We start from the raw sequence: 22,195 nt of genomic DNA, 5'->3' as shown, positions 1-22,195 counted from the left end.
TCTCTTTTCTCTTTTTTCTTCTTTCTTTCCTTTTCCTCCTCTTCTCCCTTCTTCCCCCCCCCTTCTCTTTCCACTATTTAAGTATGGTAATCTACAGTATACAAATATGTATATTATGCATATAAGTATAGATATAAATCTATTTTATATATAGGGGATCGAATGTGTGTGCGATTGGTTAGGACTTGAGGTTTCATTGGTCTGCAGACTCAAATGAGGAAATTCCCTGTCATGAGAAACTATTCTGCAATTGTCTTAAAAGGTTATCAGGAAGGGCAGCTAGGTGGTGCAGTGGATAGAGCACCATACTTGAGTTCAAATCCGACCTCAGACACTTAGTAATTACCTAGCTGTGTGGCCTTGGGCAAGCCACTTCACCCCACTGCCTTGCAAAAACGAAAAAAAAAAAAAAAAAACCCTAAAAAAAAGTTATCAGGAACAATTTAAAAAAATTTATTAAGTTCTTGATAGGCAATGTGCTAGGCTGAGGATACAAGTACAGAGATTGAAACAATTCTTACAAACAAGCAGTTTGTATTCTCATGAGCAAAGAACAAGAATATATAAATCTGTCTTTACACCCATATATATCAACACACACACACACACACACACACACACACATATAGCATATATTTGAATAAATATAAAGTGAATCAATAGAAACTATAGAAAATAGTAAAATACAAGGTAGTTTGGGAACAGGGCCCCTGGCAATTGGTAGAATCAGAAAACCCATGCTTAAGTTGTGTCTTAAAGGACTAGAGGGATTGTTAAATTGAGAAAAATGGAGGGCACTATGAATATGGGGGGAATGTGTGTGAATGTGTGCAGTTTGGCTAGGTCTTCTGATGCAGGAGGAGAGAAATGTACAAATCTGGAAAGAGAAGTGGAGGTCAGGTTATAAAAGACTTTAAAATGCTTAATAGAGGAATTTGCATTTTATTCAGAGGCACTAGGAAGAAACTACTTGGTTGTGTTGAAGTCATGGTGACTTAATCTGTGTGTAAGAAGAATTACTTTGGCAACAATGTGCAGAATAAACTGGAATATTGAGACTTGAGTTGGGGAGATCAATACAGAGACTTGAAAAAATCTAGGTAGTCTTTTTAAATGGACAAAAGGGATCTGATAAGAGAGATGTTATAGGTAGAAATGGCAAGACGTGGCAACTATTCAATTAGTATGATGAGGGAGAGAGTAGGAAGTCTAGGATATTGCTATGGTTGTAAAACTGGGAATCTGAAAAGATTGTGGTGACTCACCAGAAATAGGGAAGTTTGGGAATGGGGAGAGTTTAAAGGGAAAGATAAATTCAGGTTTAGACATGCTGAATTTGAGAGGTCTCTGGAACATCCAGTTTGAAATAGGCAATTGGTGATATAGGATTAAACTCAAAGGAGAGACTGGGGTTGTTATATAAATCTGGCAGTTATCTACATAGATATGACGGTTAAACCCATGAAAGTCATTGAGACTACCAAGAAAGATTATAGAAGAGATGAAAGTCCAGGGCAGAATCTTGGGAAATTTTCCCCCTTAGGGGGCATGGTATGGATGATGAGTCAATAAAGAATGAGAAGAAGCAGTCAGGCAGGAAGGAGGAGAAACTGGTGGAGGGAGTGTCACCAAAAAATCCAGAGAGGAGAGTAAACAGGTCTATCAAATGCTAGGTCAACAGTATCATATGCAGCCGAGAATCAAAGACTGGGACTGAGAAAAGACCATCAGATTTGGAAAACAGTTAATATTGGCAACACTGGTTTGAGTTGAGCAAGGAAGCTGAAAGTCAGATTGTGGAGTGAGAGTTTGAAGGCAGTACAGAAGGACCTAGTTAATAGGGAGAGGTTGAAGATTTGAAAGAGTTTGATTAAAAGTACAATTGATACAATATAAATTTCAACAAAATACCAATCCAAAATCTGCCTGTATTACATTTGTCTTTGTTTTTAAAATATAGTTGTTGCAAATTTATTTGGAGTTCTTATTATTCTGACACTAATTGTGGTTTCATAACATTTCAGTACATTAATATAGCATAATTAACTCAGTCATTTTCCCCGATCATTAGTGATACTGGTTATTTATAAATTTCACTATTAAAAGTAAAGTTTCTATGAATATAAGATTTTTTTTTCCTTTTTCGTGCCTTTGACTTTAGAATATCAACAGGACTGTTATATCTGATCAGTTTTGTGACATTGTATTTATTTACTTCTTGAAAATCTGAGAACTTTATTTGGGGTTGTGACCTTTGAATGAGGAGAGAGATGTGAGAGATGTTGTTAAGGTAAAATTGACAATACTTGTCAATTGATTGGTTGTGTGGAGTGAAGGAGAAGGGAGGAGGTGAACATGACTTAGGGTGTGTGAGGAGGGAGTTAAAAAGTTCTATTTCAGATTGATTGAGTTTTTGACTCCTACTAGGTCATGCAAGAATTTTGGGCAGTTGAATTCAGCATCTTACAAATAGACTGTCTTCTTCCTAATTCATTCTATGCATACATCAATTTATACTTTTATAAACTTTAAGATTTTCTTTGTCCTAACTTTGTCCTAATCTAGAGTATGTTTTTATTCTCATAGAAATATGTCCTTTAACCTCTCATTTGTAAAATGTCATTTAAGAATGCAGTTTGACACAGTTTCATCAATAAAATGTTGACATCCATGATGCACTGATGGGCATCTATAGTTTAAAAAAAGATTTGCATCCTGGGTGCATACATTTATATTTAAACCTGACACTTAGAGACTTATAGAACATTTATCCATGTTGGGAGATGTCAGGAAAACAAATCAAAAAGTAGTAAAATCCTCTACTCTATAAGGGTACCCTACTTTCTTTTTTTTCCCCCTACTTTCAAATAAGATAACTAGCTTGAACTGTGGACCCCCTTATTTGTCAATCAGGAGTAAGAGAACCAATCTGGTAGCATTAAAAAATAGGGACTGTTATATTGATGAGTAGAATCAAGCGACTTAGTGATAAATATTATTAAATTTGGTCAATTGGTAACATTCCTGGTAGAGGTCATAATTAAAATGGCAAATTTTTTATAACTGAGGATTCTTGGTTCTGTAGTTTAAGTCCTATGAAAGCTTTGATTATTTATCTCCGTTTCCTCTTCTATAAAATGAAGGGATAGACTGATTTGCAAGGTTCCTTTGAGTTCTTAATCTTATGATCTTATTTACTTAATTTTCTCTTAAACATCAGTCTAGCTAATTGGTAGTAAATTCTGTGATTCTTGTAACCCATGAAGCAAAGAAAAATACAAAATGGTTTTTGTTTCTGTGCACACCCCATTCTTTTTCTGTGGTAAGTTTGACAAAGTGGTAGAAAAGAGGACATGAGATGGTAAGACTAGCACAAATTTTAGACTATAAACATTAATTTAATTGTGTGTAGTCTTTTATCTGTGAGATCTTTGTTCAATAATCCATTATCTATAAACTAATCTGGTGATGGTCTAAACATAAGAGAGCTTCTTTTTAAGCTACTAAATTAAAACTGCACTCAAACTTTTGGGACATCCTATATACAATATGAATTTACAATTATAATAATAATCAAAAAGCAAAAGAAAATTGTTGCTAAATGCATATTGAAGGATTGCATAGATAGAACTTGGAAAGAACCTTAGAAATCATCTAATCTAAATTCATTTTACAGATAAAAAAAACTAAGACCCACAGAGTTAAGAATCTTACCCAAGATTGCACAGGTATCTAGTAGCAGAACAAAGAATCAAATCCAAGTCCTACAGCTCCAAGTTCTCCAGGTTTTCCTTGGAGAAGCATGGGAAACTTAATCTTATTGTCTTTAAGTGTCTATTACAAACTTTTGCAGCAAAGATGACTATAAAAATGATTGTAGCTTATGTTTCAGAGCACTCCAAATTAAAACAGCATATATTTGAATGCTCATTGATTTCAATGCAAAAACAGGCATAGTGAATGTTCATGACATTGAAAAACATCATTCAGGAAGGACTAAGCCATGAAAGGGGACATAGGAATATAGTCTATACAGAAGCCTTTCAACAAATATCAAGAGTACATTCTTCAAAAAGAGAATTAAGAATCATGGTGAATATTTCATAATATTAAAAAATGAAAATAATGAAAATAATTACTTTGAATAGTCAAAAATAGCTCATTATCAATCTTCTGATATTTCAGTCATTTTTGAGTCATCTCCTATGTTTGTGACTCCTTTTAAGGTTTTCTTGGCAAAGACGCTGAAGTGGTTTACTATTTCCTTTTCCAGCTCATTTTATAGATAAAGAACTGAGGCAAATGGTGTTAAGCAATTTGCCCAGGGTCACACAGTAAGCATCAGATTTGAACTCATGGACACTAGAATGAATATAGAGTGAGGGAGCACTGGCCACAGAACCTGCAGCGAGAATCTGGAGAAAGCAGCTGCACCCCCAGAGCACAGCCCAGAGATGGTGGTAAGGGGGTCAGGGAAGACTGCAGAAATTTCTCTGCTCTCCCTTGGAGTAGGACTCTGCGGTTTGCCCACACTCAGATCCAGTTGCAGTTTGGGCTGCCATACTGAGATAGCCAAGCAGGACTACTCCTTACAGCTCAGGGCAGAGGGAAGTGCGTTGGTCCCAGTGGGGTGTCCCCCCCCCAAAAAAAAAACCCGAAGCCTTGAAAGTGCTGTGAATTAGTCTTGGGATGAGGAAATGAGTAAACAGAAAAAAGAAGAATCTGACCATAGAGAATTACTTCAGTCCCATGGAAGATCAAAACACATACTCAGATGATGACAAAATAGAAGCTTCCATATCCAAAACCTCCAAGAGAAATAGAAAATGGGCTCAGACTATGGATGAGCTCAAAAAAGACTTTGAAAAGCAATTAAGGGAGGTGGAGGAAAAATTGGGAAGAGAAATGAGAGCAATGCAGAAAAATCATGAAAACCAAATTAACAGCTTAGTGAAAGATAGACAAAAAGATACTGAAGAAAAATAATATGTTAAAAACCAGTTAGGCCTAATAGAAAAAGCAAAACAGGGCGGCTAAGTGGCGTAGTGGATAAAGCACTGGCCTTGGAGTCAGGAGTACCTGGGTTCAAATCCAGTCTCAGACACTTAATAATTATCTAGCTGTGTGGCCTTGGGCAAACCACTTAACCCCATTTGCCTTGCAAAAACCTAAAAAAAAAAAAAAGCAAAACAAACAGCAAATGAGGAGAAGAATGCCTTAAAAAGCAAAATTGGCCAGCTGGAAAAGGAGATTAAAAAGCTCTCTGAAGAAAATAACACCTTCAAATGTAGAATGGAACTAAAGGAAGCTGATGACTTTCCAAGAAATCAGGAAGAAATAAAGCTCTTCCCAAAAAGCCAAAAATTAGAAGAAATTGTGAAATATCTCATTGGAAAAACAATTGACCTCGAAAACAGATCCAGAAGAAATAATTTAAAAATTATTGGACTATCTGTAAGCCACGATCAGGAGAATAGCCTAGACTTCATTTTTCAAGAAATAATACAGCAAAATTGCCCTGAGATCCTAGAAGCAGACGGTAAAATAGAAATTGAGAGAATTAACCAGTCACCTCCTGAAAAAGATCCCAAAAGAAAAACTTCCAGAATATTATAGCCAAATTACAAACTCCCAAATCATGGAGGAAATTCTAAAAGCTGCCAGAAACAAACAATTCAACTACTGAGGCTCCATAGTCAGGATTACACAGGATCTGGCAGCATCTACATTAAGGGTTTGTAGGGATTGGAATATGATATTTTGGAAGGCAAAAGATCTTGGTTTACAACAGAGAATCAACTACCCAGCAAAACTGAACATCCTCTTTCAGGGAAAAAGATGGACTTTCAATGAAACAGGGGGCTTTCATATTTTCCTATTGAAACGACCAGAGCCGAACAGAAAGTTTGATTTCCAAGTACAGGACTCTGGTGAACCATAGAGGGGGTGGATGAGAAGGACTAACTGAAGAACTTAATGATATTGAACTGTTTATATTCCTGTATGGGAAGAAGATATTGATAACTCATATGAACTTTCTCATTTATAAGAGCTGTTATAAGGAGCATATATAGACAAGACATAGAAAAGAGTGGAATATAATGGTATAATATAGTAAAAAGATGGAGTCAATGAGTGATAAAGGAAAGTACTGGGAGGAAGGGAAAGGAGATGAAGAAGAAGCTAAGAAATTTCACATAAAAGTCAAGGAAGTTTTTTCAATGGAGTGGAAAGGGGGAAGGCAAGGGGGATTGAGTGAGCCTTTATTCTCATCAGAAATGGCTCAAAGAGGAAATAACATACACAGTCAATAGGGTGAGGAAATCTTATTCTAGAGAAAAATGAGAAGAAAGGGATGGGATAAGGGGGAATGGGGAGAGGGAAGGGGGGGAATAGGTGATAGAAGATTATTGTAATAATAGTAATAATAAAGTTCACTTGCAAAAAAGAGTTTCTCAGGGATGGCTAGGTGGCGTAGTGGATAAAGCACCAGCCCTGGAGTCAGGAGTACCTGGGTTCAAATCTGATCTCAGACACTTAATAATTACCTAGCTGTGTGGCCTTGGGCAAGCCACTTAACCCCTTTGGTTTGCAAAAAAAAAAAAAAAGTCTCTCAAGCTAGGAACCTAATGGAGGTTCATTCTCTAGCCATTCAGTTTAATTATTTCTTGTAAGTTATTTCTGACTTAAAACCTTTGAAAGGCTGCTCCTACCAGCTCTATCTTCTTACCTCCAGAAGGAATGAGCATCCGCAAGGAGGGTAGAATTAACTTGCCAGATGGATACACTTATGCATGCACTCTGGTTGGGATAAATTTTTGGGTGATACACTACCTAAACAGAAAGGAGGTAGTCAGAGGGAACCCTTCTACTCAACAGAAGAGGGGACTCCTTTGAAGCACATGAACTGAAAATCCCACCTAGTAAAAAGACCACATTCTGATTGTAGAAATGTATAGCTATGCTCCCCTAAAAAGTTTCTCTTAGTTCAGTTTCACTGAGATCCCTTTCATGCATGATTGACTGAAGGTCTGGATGAGAAATAAACATGTGAACATCAAAAGAAAAAAGAGTTGAACAAATGAAAATGAGTTCTAACAACTGTGCCACCTGGCTGCCCCATTAGCAAAGTAGTAATTTCCGAAGCAAATGTGTACACTCAAACCACCAGCTTCTTAGAGCAAAGATAAAAAATGAACACTGAGAAGAGTTTAAAAAAAAAGGAAGACAGTGTGATATTGAGGCAATGTAAAAAGTAAGCTGACATTTTAAAAATGATTAATGGATAGAAGAGCAGTCTTCAACATGAACTCTTACTGTAGAAGTTGAACTAATATATTTGAAAACCCACAAAAGTCAGCAAATACTTGATCTCTTATTAAGCAAAAAAACATATAGCAGTCTCAACAATTTATTTGTACAAATCTTATGGAGAATCATGACAAAAAATTTAAACCAGCCAGATCATCCCAAAAACTTTTAAGGGTAAAACAAGATGGAGGACAATGGAAAATGGAAAAGATCTGTCAAGATTTTTAATATCAAATTATTTTCTCCTTCCATGATGGTAGAGCTACCACATTTGAACTGTTAACATTAGTCCCAAATATGCTGCATGAGTAGAATATACAGTAAAGAAAAAATAAGGACAAGTATACCTGAACTAGATAAAGTATACTTAAGAGTAGATTCATGCTAAAAGTGACTACTAATGAATAAATTACTGGTGTGGATTGATTCTTGAGATACCTGAGAGGAGAAAAGGAGCTAAGTGGTATAGTTGAGTGCAAGACTTGGGGTAAGAAATACCTTTGTTTAACTCTTGCCACAGACCCTTACCAGCTGTGTCACCTTCAGTAAATCACTTAAACTTTCTTAGTCTCAGTTCCTTCACATGTAAAATAGGAGTAATAATAACACTTATCTCATAGAGTTATTATAAGGATCAAATAAGATAACATGTGCAAAATGTTTTGCAAACCCCATCCCTAAATAAATATTAGATATTATTATTATCATAAAAACATTTGGAAAAATAATGTAATAACCATCAATCCCTATGCCTACAAAATCTTATGTGATTAATCTGTATATGCATCAAAAGTGTCCTTCAAGGAAGTTTGAAAAGGGAACAAAGGAACAGGCAGGGCTTTGTAAATGGTATTATGTTGTGAATTGAAGAATAACATCCTGGGATCTAAGTGATCATTCTCTTGTGACCATTATCTGTTATTCAGATTTTTGTCATAGAATTATTGTAAGGTACTGTCAAAAGCATCTTGTCCAATCTCCTCGTTTTACAGATAAGGAAGCTGAAGAATCCTATGCTGATATCAAGTGCCAACATCTGTTGTGGGGAAAAACTTATTCTGTTTATCTAAAATATATCAGAGATGTTTATTAATTTTTACAAGCAATTGAAGGAAAAGTCTGACCAGTCAGGTATGCTCTGATAATATGAGAACTTAGTTCTCAGGTAGCTGCCAGCTAACTTTTTATAGTAATCAATAATCAATCAACAAATATTTATTAATCTGCTACTATTACATGTCAGACACTGCTTTTGTTGTTATTGAATAGAAATACAAGAATGAAAAAATCCTACCCATGATGAGTTTATACACTTTTGAGAGAGATAACAATACAAATATAAGCATAAAGAATAAAAATAAAGGGAATAAATATAAATATACACCAGAAAGATAAATGTAAGGGAGGACATTTGCAGTTGGGAAAATCAGGAAAGGATTCATGTAGAAGGTGATACTTGAGCTGTATTTTGAATACTAGAATTCTAAAAGCAGAAATAAAGAGAAAGTACTAAGGGGGATTGCAAAGGCATGAAAATAAGAGATGATGGATTGAGTGTTAAGAACAGATATATGGGGGGGGGCAGCTAGGTGCCGCAGTGGATAGAGCACCTGCCCTGGAGTCAGGAGGACCTAAGTTCAAATGCAACCTCGAACATTTAAAAATTGCCTAGTTGTGTGATCTTGGAAAAGTCATTTAATCTTATTACCCCTTAAATAAATAAAATAATTTTTTAAAAAAAGTAAACAGAGGAGTTTATATTTTTATCATAGAGCCAAAAGGGAATCATATGGTCAGATCTGTGCCTAAAGAAAATCACTTTGTGCCAGCAGTAACAGAAAGACTAATAGTCTGTTGCAGTAATTAGAAAGATTAAGGAAGTTAAGGGAGAAAGGCTGGAAAAAGTTAAGGACCTAAACTAAAAAAGTGTGGTAGCTTTTTCAAACAATGGTGTGGAGGTAGAAATAGCAATATTTGGCAACTGACTAGATAAGGTGTCAAGGATAATGCTGAAGTTACCAATCTGAGATCAGGGAAAAATGGAAAAGATAATTTCAGTTTTTACATGCTAAGTTTTAGATGTCTCTAGGACATACAACTTTGTGTGTGTGTGTGTGTGTGTGTGTGTGTGTGTGTGTGTGTGTGTTTTTGCATATGTGAGTGCATATCTGCCTAGAGATGATTATTTAAATCTATAGGAGTTAATAAGATTTGATAAGGGAGTATAGTGAGTGAGAAGAGGGTCCAAAGCAGAGCCTTAGGGAATATGCAAAGTTTGGGATTGTGATATGGATAATGAGCTAGCAAAGTAGAATAAGAAGGATTGGTCAGACAGGTAGGAAGAGAACCAGTCAGTAAATAATTATTAAGTGCCTACTGTGTGCTAGGCTTTGTGCTAAACCTAGGAATATAAAGAAAGGCAAAAGATAGTCCCTATCTAGGAGGAAGTCAGTCTAAAGGGTGAAATGAAAATATATATACAAACAAGTCATAGAGAGGATAAATAGGAAACTGATTGTTTGATATTTGTCCTTAGTTCTTGATGAAGACAGACCTTGGGGAGGATGGTATAAATATGCACATGATCTAGATTTGAGGGAGGGAGTGCTGTGCTGAGTCACCAGCTTCACTTTCTTCTCCAGAGCCATCTAGGTCCAGTGGCCAGATATGAATCAGGACAACTGGAGAGGGCTCTAGCTGTGAGGCAATCAGGTTTAAATCACTTGTTCAAAGTCACACAAGCTAGTAAGTGTCAAGTGAGATCAGATTTGAACTCGGATTTTCCTGATTCCGGGGCTGGTGCTCTATCCACTGCCTAGCTGCCATAGGAAATAATCAACAGAGGGAAGGCACTAGAATTAAAAGGGATTGGGAAAGGCTTCCTGAAAAAAGGAGGATTTCAACTAGGACTTAAAGGAAACCAGGGAAACCAGAGGACAGAGTTGAAGAGGGACTGCCAGACAAAATGCCCAGGGCTAAAAGAGTTGGAGTACCAAAAGACCAATGTCACTGGATCAAAGGGTACTTGATCTGGTGAAGTAAAAGATATAAGGCCTCTGTAAAGGTTTGGGAGGGACTAGGTTGTAAAGGGCTTTGAATGTCAAATAAAAGCTTTTATATTTGATCCTGGACATGATAAGGAGCCTTGCTTCAGTCTAGGAAAATCCCTTCAGAAGTTAAGGGAAGAATGGATTGGAATGGAGAGAAGGACTTTAATAAGGCAAGTTGACTCACCAGCAGACTATTATCATAATCTAGGCCTGAGGTTTTGAGGACCTGTATCAGGATGGTAGCAGCATCAGAAGGGGAAGGGCTGCATTCAAGAGATGTTACCAAAATGAAATTAACTGACCTTTGAAGCAGATTGGGAATAGAGATGCTGCCACAGTAGGTGAAGTGAGACATCTTTGGTTTGTTTTGGGTGATAAAATCAACAGACTCTGACTCAGGAGAGTAAGAAAAGTTGTAGACTTTAATTCCCAGGTTGCTCAGGTTACTATAAAAAGTTCACCTTAGATTCTTTGGAGAAGCAACAAATTAGTGAGTTTCAGTATTACTGTGAGCTAAAGGAAAAAAGAGACTAAAGGGCAGGCTGTGATTAGTAGAAGCTGAGGAAAAGAAAGGCTAAAGTGAAAGCAGGAAACCACCGATCCTAATGAATGAAAGAGCAGTTATGTGGGGAATCATGCATTGGTTCTTTAACAAGGTAAAGAAGGTGAATTTCTAAGAAGATAGTAAGGTTAAGCAAAAATAAAGTTACAAACTAGGCTAGGTTCTCTAACAAAATAAAGGAGTTGAGTTTTTAGTAAGATGGTAAAGCACAAGTTAAGTTCTTTAACAAGGTAAAAGAAGTGTGTCTTTAAAAAGATAGTAGGGTTAAACAAAATAGGGACAGCTAGAGGATAACAGCAAAGACAATTAAGGAAGGGGAAAAGGAAGGGGAAAGGAAACCAATCACAAAATGGTCAACATTGATCCAGTAGCATGGAGTTGGGTCACCTGGGTCCAACAGCAGGGAGTTGGGATCACAAGGATTCAACCTGGAGAAAGGAATAGGAAAAGAAATCAGGCAGCCTGCTGTTACATAGGAGAAAAAAAGGAAGGACCAGAGGGCTGGACCCTCTTTAAATACACTAATATGGTGGGAGGAATGGGGGTAGTGTTGAGCATTGGCTAATGCCTGAGGTAAAGTTGTATCTACTGTGCATACTTCAAGGGCAGTGCTAACCCTAACCCTGGTATGACTGCATGAGTAGTGTTTATTGCCCCAAAGGACTTAACCCAGGTCAAATGCATAGCCTCCTATTGTTAAGTCCAGAATGGTTTTAGAATTAAAAATAACAGAAATACCTATAGGGGTATCAATTGCCCAGTTTACTGTTAAATGGTACAACAGACAATACAGAATCCAGAACACTTTAACACTACATAAAAAATTATATTATTTATTTATAATATATAATAGAATATAATATAATTCAAAAGAATATAATAATATAATATATTGCCCATAGTTCCCCTGCTTCCAAGGGAGTGAGAAGGACATCTAGGTAGGAAGCCTAAGGAACTATGAGAGTGGTGGTACCCTCCATAGGAATAGGGAAATGTGGATGTGGGAAAAGTTACTAAGTTCAGTTTTCTATATGTTGGGTTTAAAATGTCAATAGGACATCTAGTTCCAGAAATCTAATGGGCAGTTGGAGATTTGAGACTAAAATTCGGTAGAGAGGTTTAGGCTAGAGAAGAAAATGAAATCATTCTAGTATCTGTCTCCCAAATGGAGTCAGGAGTCAGACATGACTGAAAGTGACTGAATAATAACAAAAGAGAAGTTAAGGATGGATAAATAGATCTGAAAATCATCAGGATAGAGAGGATCATTGAATCCATGGGAACTGATGAGATCACCAAGTGAAGTATAGAAGGAGAAAAGGTTCTAGGACAAAGCCCTGTGGGAAATCTATGTGTAGAAGAATATCCAGAGAACAGAAGATAATTGTCAGTTGAATGAAGGCTGGAAGCCAAATTGGGAAGGATTAGGAAGCATATGAGCTAAGGAAGTAGATGCTACTGAATGTAGCCAGCTTTTACCTGGAGGCTAGTTGAGAAAAGGAAACCACAGCTATGATGGGGTGATAGAATCTAAATGAGTTTTTTTGTTTTTAATTTTTTTGGAAGACTTAGATGTATTTGATAAAAATATAAAATAGTTTGATCACAGAGTAAAAATACATAGCATAATGGCTCTATCTTAGTGTTTTTGTTTTTTAACTTGCACTTCTAACAAATTATACTCAGTATCTCTCTTTCCCTTCTCCCTTTTGAGCTTTCTAAGTGTTTGTCTCATTTTTGTACTGATTGCACTTTTTAATATAACATTAATTTCCAACTATATCTCTCCCCCTTGCATATACCATCCTTCTTCCTAACAAAGATTTTAAAATATAGGAAAAAATAGGTCAATGAAACCAGTCAACACATTGTTTATGCAGAATTTCAGTCTAGTCCCCCATCTCTGCAGGTAAGGGAAGATACACCTTCTCATCTGTTCTTTGGGGCCAAGTCTGATAATTGTAGTTCCAAAATATTCAATTTTCTTTCATTGTCTTTTCCATTTACATATCTGTGATCATAGTGTATATTATTTTCCTCATTCTTTATATTAGATGCTGCATGTGTCCCCATGCCTTATCATGTTCCTCTAAATTCTTTTGTTGATTCTTAATGATTCTTAAATTTCATTCTATTGAGGCGCGGCTAGGTGGAGTAGTGTATAAAGCATCAGCCTTGGAGTCAGGAGTACCTGGGTTCAAATCCAGTCTCAGACACTTAATAATTACCTATCTGTGTGGCCTTGGGCAAGCCACTTTAACCCAGTTTGCCTTACAAAAAACCTAAAAAAAAATTTCATTCTATAGAAGGATTATAATTTATTTAGTGGTCTTACAATTAATGAGCATATGCTGTGTTGTTTATTCCTAAAAAAAAAATGCTGCTGTGAACATTTTGGAGTAGAGGAAACCTCTCTTCCTGTCTTTGATCTTGGTGGAGCAGTGCTTCTCTGGGAGATCTCTGGATCAGAGTATGGATAATTCTGTTTTATTTTCTAGCATGATTACAAACTGCTTTCTAGAATTGTTGAATTAATTCACTCTCAGCTATTCAGACTCAGGCATTTCTCTTATTATCTATAGTGATTTCATATGCTTATTTGGGTTCTGGATCAGATCTCTCTTCATCAGCCTGAGGAACTCTGAATGGAAAACCCTCTTTTAATGATATAAACCTGTACTGTATCTACATCTTAAATTCTTTTCTTTTTAAAAAACAATATATTTTCTAGCTACATGCAAATATAGTTTCCAGCAATCATGTTTATAAAGTTTTGAAGTTCACATTTTCCCCCTTCTTCCCTACTCCCACTCCCAATAGAAAACAATCTAAGTTATACATGTATAACTATGTTGAACCTATTTCTATATTAATCATGTTGTGAAAGAAGAATCAGAACAAAAAGGAAAAGAACAACAGAAAAAACATAAAACATAAAAAATTTTAAAAAATGAAAATAGCTTTGATCTGCATTCAGATTCCATAGTTCCTTCTCTGGATGTATATGGTATATTCCAGAACAAGTCCTTTAGAATTGTCTTTCATTATTGTACTACTGAGATGAGTAAGTCCATCATCCTTGATGTTTACACAGTGTTGCTATTAATGTGTACAATGTTCTTCTGGTTCTGCTCACTTTACTCAGCATCAGTTCATACAGGTTTTTCCAGGCTTTTCTGAAGTCCTGCCCCCCCATGTTACTTTTTCTTTTTTTTTTTCTTTCTTTTTTCTTTTGGCAAGGCAGTGGAATTAAATGATTTGCCCAAGATCACACAGCTCAGTAAGTATTAAGTGTCTTAAATCAGATTTGAACTCAGGCTCTTCTGACTCCAGGACTCTTTCTACTATGCCATCTAGCTGCCTCTTCTCATGATTTCTTCTGTCACATTCCTATACCACAATTTATTCAGCCATTTACCCAAGTAATGAGCATCCCCTCAATTTCCAATTCTTTGCACTATAAAAAGAACTGCTATAAATATTTTTGTACATATGGGGTTTTTTTTACCCTTTCTTCTGATCTTTTTGGAATACTAATCTAATAGTGGCATTGCTGTATCAAAGGGTATGCGCAATTTTATTGACCTTTGGATATAGTGGCAAATTGCTCTCCAGAAAGTCTATATTTTGGACCAGTTTTTCAACATCCCCTCCAAAACTGATCATTTTCTTTTTTTTGTCATAGTGGCCAATCTGATAGGTATGAGGTGGCACCTCGGAGTATAACTTACATTCTTTAGAACAACCAGAGGCTAAGTGACTTGACTGAGGCCATGCAGTCAACATGTCAGAAATAGGACTTGAACCTGGATCTTTGAATTCTGAGGACAGCTTTCCATCCACTACAACTCACTGCCTCTCCTAAAATACATATTTTGTGTGGCACAAGTCATATTTTTATTCCATGCAAAGATAATTTTCAATTTTTATTTTTATAATATTTTGGGTCCACATTTTCTCTTTCCTTTCTTCTTTCCACTCTCCCCTTGACATCAAGTATTATATATATATATATATATATATATATATATATATATATATATATATATAAAATGTTAAACATATTTCAAAATTAGTCATATTGTGAAAGAAGAATGAGAATAAAAGGGAATGAAAAATCATGAGAGGACTTAACACCATGGCCTTGCAAAAACTAAAAAAAAAAAAAACTAAAAAAATCATGAGACGCAAAAAAACCCCAACAAATTTTAAAAATGGAAAATAGCGTGCTTTGGTCTACATCCATACTCCATAGTTCTTTCTCTGGATGCGAATGTTATTTTCTATCACAAGTCCTTTACAATTATCTTTGTTTAATGTACTGCTGAAGAAAGCTAAGACCATCATAGTTGATTATCACACAATGTTTCTGTTAATAGATACAATGTTCTCCTGGTTTTGTTTATTTCATTCAGCATCAGTTCATTTAAGACTTTCCAAGCTTTTCTGAAGTTGGCTTGCTCATGATTTCTTTTTTTAATTAAGTTTTATTTTTGTGCAAATGATCTTTTTTTAATACATTACTAAAACATTCTTGTTTAAAAGTAAACATAATACCTCCTCCCTCACAAGAAATAAAAGGAAAGAGAAAAAAAATATGCTTCAGTCTGTGTTCCAACATCACCAGCTTTGTCTCAGGTGGATCACATTAATTATGATAAGTCCATCACAAAAGCTACTTCCATATTTTTCCACCATTACTGTTGCTGATCACAGCTCCCTCATTCATGCCTCCCCACTACCATCTACTATATTTTCTCTCTCCTTTTACTCTGTCCCTCTTCTAAAATGTGCTGTAGGGTAGCTGAGTGGTGCAGTGGACTGATCACCAGCCTTGGGGCCAAGAGGCCCCAAGCCCACATACCACCCCTAAGACCCAGCAACCACTTGGCCCTGTGATCCCGGACAGGCCATCCAATCCCAGCCCCTTGCAAGAAGTAAAAAAGAAAATGTGTTATATCTGACCACTCTCCCCCACAATCTACCCTCTCCTCCATCACTCACATCCCCCCCTTCCCCCTGTCTCCCTTCTCTCCTTTTTATTCTAGATGTCTATACCCCATTGAGTGTATATGCTGTTTCCTCTCCAAGCCACCTCTGATGAGAACAAAGGTTCCCTCATTCCCCTTCCATATCATTGCAATAGCTCACTGTAAAAAAAAAAAATTTATATGAAATATCTTAGCCTATTCCACCTCTCCTTTCTCTTATTCCCATTACATTTCCCTTTTAGCCATTGACTCCATTTTTACAATATATCTTCAAATTCAGCTCTCTCCTGTGCTTCATCTATAAAAGCTCCTTCTACCTGCTCTATTAAATGAGAAGTTTTATATAATTATTATCAGTATCATTTTTCTATGCAGGAATACATGTAGTTCATCATCATTAAGTCCCTCATATTTTACCCTTCTCCTCAACTCTCTATGCTTCAACTGAGTCCTGTATTTGAAGGTCAAACATTCTGTTCAGTTCTGGTTATTTCAACAGGAACAACTGAAATTCCCCTGGTTCATTGAAAGTCCATCTTTTCCCCTGGAAGAGGATGTTCAGTTTTGTTGGGTAGTTGATTCTTGGTTGCATTCCAAGCTCTTTTGCCTTCCTGAATATTATATTCCAAGCCCTATAAGCCCTTAATGTAGTTGCTGCTAAGTCCTGTGAGATCCTGACTGCAACTCCATGATATCTGATGATATCCTTCTGGATGCTTGTAATATTTTCTCTTTGACTTGGGAGTTCTGGAACTTGGCTATAATATTCCTGGGGGTTTATTTTTGGATCTCTTTTCAGGGGAGATCAGTGGATTCTCTCATTTTTTATTTTGCCCTCTGCTTCTAGGATATCTGGGCAATTTTCCTGTAGGAATTCTTTAAAAATGAAGTCAAGTCTCTTTTCCTGATCATGACTTTCAGGTATCCCAATAATTTTTAAATTCTTTCCTGAATTTGTTTTCCATATTAGTTGTTTTTTCAATGAGATGTTTTACATTTTCTTCTAATTTTTCATTTTTTTGGTGTTGAAGTATTGTGTCTTGATTTCTTATAAAGTTATCAGCTTCCTTTAGCTCCTTTCTACATCTGAAGGATTTGTTTCTTCAGAGAGCTTTCTTACCTCTTTTTCCATCTGGTCAATTCTGCTTTTTTTTAAAGCATTCTTCTCCTCAATAACTTTTTTGAACTTTTTTATCCATTTGACCTATGCAGGTTTTAACATGGTATTTTGTTCAGCATTTTTTTGGCTCTCCTTGACTAAACTGATGACTTCTTTTTCATATTTTTCCTGTATCTCATTTCTTTTCCCAATTTTTCTTCTATCTCCCTTATTTGATTTTCAAAAAATCTTTTTTGAGCTCTGTCATAGCCTGAGCCCAATTTCCATTTTTCTTAGAGTCTCTAGATGCAGGAGTTTATACTTCCTCATCTTCAGATTGAGTATTTTGATCCTTCTTGGGATCATAGACAATGTATTTCTCAATGGTGTTCTTTTTTCCTCTGTTTACTCATTTTTCCAGCCTGTACCTGGTTTTGGGGTGTTTCCTGAGCTTTTGTATATTATTGGGACACCCCCCACAAGGCTCTCAGTGTGTGAAGCTCTGATTTCCCTCCTGGTCTGTGAATGACCACAAACGCACCCCTCTGCCACAGGGCTGAGGTGGGGGGGGGGCTGTTCCATGGGGGGGCCTAGACTGCAATCAGGATCTGAATGTGGTCAGAGCCCCAGATTCCTGTTCCAGATAGAGAGGACAGACCTCTGAAGTCTCTCTCCACTCCCCTACCTTCAGTGGACTGAGCACTCAAGGCTCAGTTGCCTGTGGGTTCCTGCTTATGGGCTCAGCTCCATGCCTGCTTCTGTTTTCTGGATCTGGGCTGCTGTGAGGCCACCACTGCTGAGCTGACCACACTGACTGCCTGCCTGCCCTGAGGGCCCAGGCTTCATGTGCTTGCTCTGGCAGAAGTCCCCTCTGCTGATCCTCCAATTTGTGCCCAGTACTCCCTAGAGTGTAGGTCAGGAAACTGCCCCCGCTGCTGTGAGTCACAGTTCCACTGCCTTCAGCAGGCTGAAATTTCTTCTCTCTGGCAGACCATCCCCTAACCCCGTGGAGTGAAACCTTTCCTCTATTTTCCAGGTGACCTTGGTCTGGAGAATTGCATCACTGGATCTTTCTGTGGGTTCTGTCTTTCGAAAATTTAGAGTCACAATTTTTGAAATATTATGGAGAGCACCTAAGAGAGGCTCTTCTTCTGTCGCCATCTTGGCTCCGCCCCCCTTCATGATTTCTTATAGAACAATAGTACTCATCATATTCATATACCAGTGGCATATGATTTAAAATAATTTTTGTTGATATTTTTTGTTTTCCCTTGAATTTCCCAATGGATTCTTTCCCCTTTTCTAAAGAACAATCTCATACAAAGAATTTTTTTAAATGAGAGAGAAAACAATTCAGCAAAATGAACCAATATATCAAAATGACTAATGTTCTATGCAGTATTCTTCACCCATATTGCTCCACTTCTGCAGAGAAACAGTAAGAAAGTACATTCTTCTATCTCTTCTTTGGGACCTATCTTGGTCCTTATAATTTTGCTATATATAGTTTTGCTTTGTTGTTCTTTCCATTTGCTTTGGCATAGTCATTGTATATATTATTTTCCTAGTTCTGTTTAATTTGTGTAACTTCATATAAGATTTCCCATGTTTTTCTGTATCTATCATTTATATCTTTTCTAACAGCATAGAAATATTCCTATAGAGTCATGAACTGTGGTTCATTTAGCCATTATTCCTGTCTAATCATGAACTGTGACTAATTTAGCCATTACCCAATCAATGGACTATTCCTTTGTTTTTAGGTCTTGTTACTACAAAAAAATAATGTTAGGAATATTTTGGTGTAGATGAGACCTATCTTTGACCTCCATGGAGTAAATGGCTATTTATCAGTAAAATCTTTGATTCAAAGGGTATGATTGTTTCCAGTTTTTTAATACTTGAAAATTGCTTTCCAGAATAGTCTGACCATTCTGAACATTTTACAGTTCCTCAAAAGTCTACATCTGAACCTGCCTCCCACAAGTCTCCTTCAACTTTGAGTATTTCCATATTTTGCTATCCTTGCCAATTTGTTGGTGTTTTTAAATGAATCAACATATCTGCAAGTTTTTCTCAAACTTGCTTAAATTTGTATTTCTTTTATTACTATTGATTGGATTGTCTTTCATCTAGTTGTTTGAGTTTTGTTTTTGTTTTGAACATTGTTTTTAGAGGAGGGGGGGATATGGGAAGGGTGGAACAGAACCTTTGGTTTCATTAGTGTAAGCTAAAGAATTCCTCTCTATCTATGCAGATGGACATCTTCAGTCTTGAAGTTGCCTAGAAAACTAAGAAGACATGGCTTGCCAGCTTCATATAACTAATATGGGCTATTGGCAGGATTTAAACCCAGTTTTGCAGACACTGAGACCAGCTCTCTATCTACTATACCACACTGTCTCTCTCATATGGTTGTTAATAGTTTTAATTTTCCTTCTGAAAACTTTTTTGTTCACATTTTTCATCTCTTATTGTGGAATGGTTCTTATATAACTGTGTTAATTCCCTACATATCTTCTATATGAAATCTTTTTTTTTTTTAGGTTTTTGCAAGGCAATGGGGTTAAGTGGCTTGCCCAAGGCGACACAGCTAGGTAATTAGTAAGTGTCTGAGACCGGATTTGAACCCAGGTACTCCTGACTCCAGGGCCGGTGCTTTATCCACTGCGCCACCTAGCCACCCCTATATGAAATCTTTATAAGATATTTGATATAAAGTTTATCTACCCCCTCAATGCTTTCCTTTCTTATTCTAATGCAAAAATTTTTAAATTTCGTATAACAGAAATTATCTGTTTTTCTTTTATGATCTCTTTTTCCTTGGTTGATTAAGAATTTTCTTTTTAGGGCCGGCTAGGTGGCGCAGTGGATAAAGCACCGGCCCTGGAGTCAGGAGTACCTGGGTTCAAATCCGGTCTCAGACACTTACTAATTACCTAGCTGTGTGGCCTTGGGCAAGCCACTTAACCCCATTGCCTTGCAAAAAAAAAAAAAACACCCAAAAAAGAACTTTCTCTTCAGTCATAGTTGTAAAAGATACATGATTATCTCTTTTCCTTCTCCTTTTTTTTCTTGATGACTTTGTACATTTAAGTTGAATAGCCATTTGCAGCATATTATAGTATATTGTGTATATGTCTCTGTGTGTGCCCCAAGCTAGTTTTTAGTTTACCTAACTTTTTCACAAAATGACTTTTCTTCAAAGTAATTTATCTTTTCAGTCTTATAAAACACTGAATTCTTGAACTCATTTGTTTTTTTATCCTTGTTCATCTAATCTATTCCACTGTATTAATTGCTATTTTTAAGAAGTACCATACAATATTTGCTATTAATGACATAATTTGGGATCTGGAAACTGGAAATACTATTTCCTTTTCATTCCCATTCTCCCCTCCCCTCATTATTTTTCTTGAGATTTTAGACCTCTTCCTCCAAATAAATTGTTATGATTTTGATTATTTCTATATAATGCTTTCCTGATAGTTTGTTATAGTGTTAACTTATAAATTAGTTTAGATAATAAGACTGTTATTATATTGGTATTCCCTATCAATAAGGCAAGTTATCTCTATCTGTGAATCTTTAAGAAGTGTTTTATAATTGTATTTTATTTGTTTTGATAAATAAGTTCTCATATGCATTTGATGATTTTTAAAATAAGATTTCTTTTATTATTGGATTGTCATTTTTTAGAAATACTGGTGACTGAGGCAGCTAGGTGATGCAGTGGATAAGAGCACCATCCCTGGAGTCAGGAGTACCTGAGATCAAATCCTGCCTCCTAATAATTACCTAGCTGTGTGGCCTTAGGCAAGCTACTTAACTCCATTGCCTTGCAAAACAAAACAAAAAGAAATACTGATGATTTCTATGGATTTGTAATATTCTACTTTACTGAAGCTATTAATTACTTCATTTGGGAATCTTTGATGATTGTTCAGGTTTTTTTTAAGTGAACCAACATGTTATCTAGAAATAAAGATAATTTTATCTTCCCTTTGCTAATCTTTATGATTTTATTTCTTTTGTTTATTATTTGAACTAGCATTTATGACTTTTTAGTTGATATTTTATTTTATTTTTCCAATTACATGTTATAGAAATTTTTTAACATTCATCCAATTTATATATTACACATTTTTCTACCCCCCTCCCTTCCTATCCCCCTCCCCTTGGTGACAAATAGTCTGGTAAAATTGCATGTGTACTTTTGTGTTTAGCATATTTACATATTAGTCATTTTTTGTATGAGGAATTACGAGTAAGGGGAAAAAAAACCATGGGATAGGAAGGAAAAACATAAAAGAAGTTTATTTTTCTTTTTTTTAATTTTTATTAAAGATATTATTTGAGTTTTACAGTTTTCCCCCAATCTTGCTTCCCTCCCCCCACCCCCACCCCACAGATAGCACTCCATCAGTCTTTACTTTATTTCCATGTTGTACCTCAATCCAAATTGGGTGTGATGAGAGAGAAATCATATCCTTAAAGAGAATAGAATTCTCAGAGGTAACCAGATCAAACCATAAGACATCTGGGTTTTTTTTTTTTCCAAATTAAAGGGAATAGTCCTTGTACTTTGTTCAAACTCCATAGCTCCTTATCTGGATACAGATGGTACTCTCTTTTGCAGACAGCCCAACATTCATTGTTCCTGATTGTTGCACTGATGGAATGAGCAAGTCCTTCAAGGTTGAACATCACTCCCATGTTGCTGTTAGGGTATACAGTGTTTTTCTGGTTCTGCTCATCTCACTCAGCATCAGTTCATGCCAATCCCTCCAGGCTTCCCTGAAATCCCATCCCTCCTGGTTTCTAATAGAACAATAGTGTTCCATGACATACATATACCACAGTTTGCTAAACCATTCCCCAACTGAAGGACATTTACTGGATTTCCAATTCTTTGCCACCACAAACAGGGCAGAAGTTTTTTTTTTTTTTAAAGTAACCATAGTATCCATTCAGATTCTGTGGGTTTGTTGTTGCCATTGTTGCTATTTTCCTCTGCATGTAGATGACATTTTCTATACCAGATCTCCCAGGGTTGTCCTATATCTCTGAGCTGCTGAGATCATAATTGATCAACCCACATTGTTGTTGTTGTTAATGTACACATTGTTCTCTTTGTTCTGCTCCCTTTACTCCGCATCAGTTCATGTAATTCTTTCCATGT

At 36.3% G+C, this 22,195-nt stretch overlaps 1 protein-coding gene across 2 annotated transcripts in view; it reads left to right on the top strand.

Moving 5' to 3' along the window:
* The window catches only part of USP42 (ubiquitin specific peptidase 42), a 160,881-nt gene that overhangs the window by 1,050 nt on the left and 137,636 nt on the right, over positions 1 to 22,195 (top strand). The window lies entirely within an intron of this gene.

Source organism: Macrotis lagotis, chromosome X (genome assembly GCF_037893015.1).
Source record: "Macrotis lagotis isolate mMagLag1 chromosome X, bilby.v1.9.chrom.fasta, whole genome shotgun sequence".
Classification (NCBI taxonomy): Eukaryota; Metazoa; Chordata; class Mammalia; order Peramelemorphia; family Peramelidae; genus Macrotis; species Macrotis lagotis.
The sequence above is the reverse complement of the archived record's forward strand: the minus strand, read 5'-3'. Positions and strand labels throughout refer to the sequence as shown.